General features: G+C 34.0%; 1 protein-coding gene across 1 annotated transcript in view; it reads left to right on the forward strand.

Moving 5' to 3' along the window:
• Window positions 1-527, forward strand: part of Tfpi (tissue factor pathway inhibitor) — a 77,932-nt gene that overhangs the window by 75,880 nt on the left and 1,525 nt on the right. The gene's annotated exons all lie outside the window — the stretch shown is intronic.

A 527-nucleotide genomic window follows, 5' to 3' on the forward strand; every position in this document is an offset into this window, starting at 1 on the left:
TAAAACTTATGAATGTTTGGCAAAGTTAAAGTTTTCTTACATAGAGTCCACATCACACAATTTATGGTGCAGAATTGGGTTCATAACATCAAAGGATTTACCTGGTTTACTAAAAAAATTTCAGCTTCCTCTCATTAACAGAAATTTCCAAAGGAACTAAAAAGTACCGTTAAGCTGAAATGCTGCCCCTTCCCGTCGAGGAATGAGAGCCTCTTTTATTTCCTCTTCATAACTAGAAAGTCATTTGTCTCATTGACAGACCTGTCTGTCTTTTTGTCCAAACTAGTGTTTTATTTTGCTAGCTTGAAAATGTCTCTTTCTTTACAAAAGCATTTAATTATTTAGCCCACAAACTGATATTTCTATTCACAAGAAAAATATTATTACTAAATCAATTATCTCCTGAACTCCATCCTAAAACTTAAAACTTGCTGTATCTATGTTCCTATACTTTAAAATGTGATTGTAGGGGCTGGTGAGATGGCTCAGTGGTCTAAAGCACCTACTTAGAACAAGCTAAGCAAAAA

This window comes from Octodon degus, unplaced genomic scaffold (assembly GCF_000260255.1).
Source record: "Octodon degus isolate 3935 unplaced genomic scaffold, OctDeg1.0 scaffold00025, whole genome shotgun sequence".
Classification (NCBI taxonomy): domain Eukaryota; kingdom Metazoa; phylum Chordata; class Mammalia; order Rodentia; family Octodontidae; genus Octodon; species Octodon degus.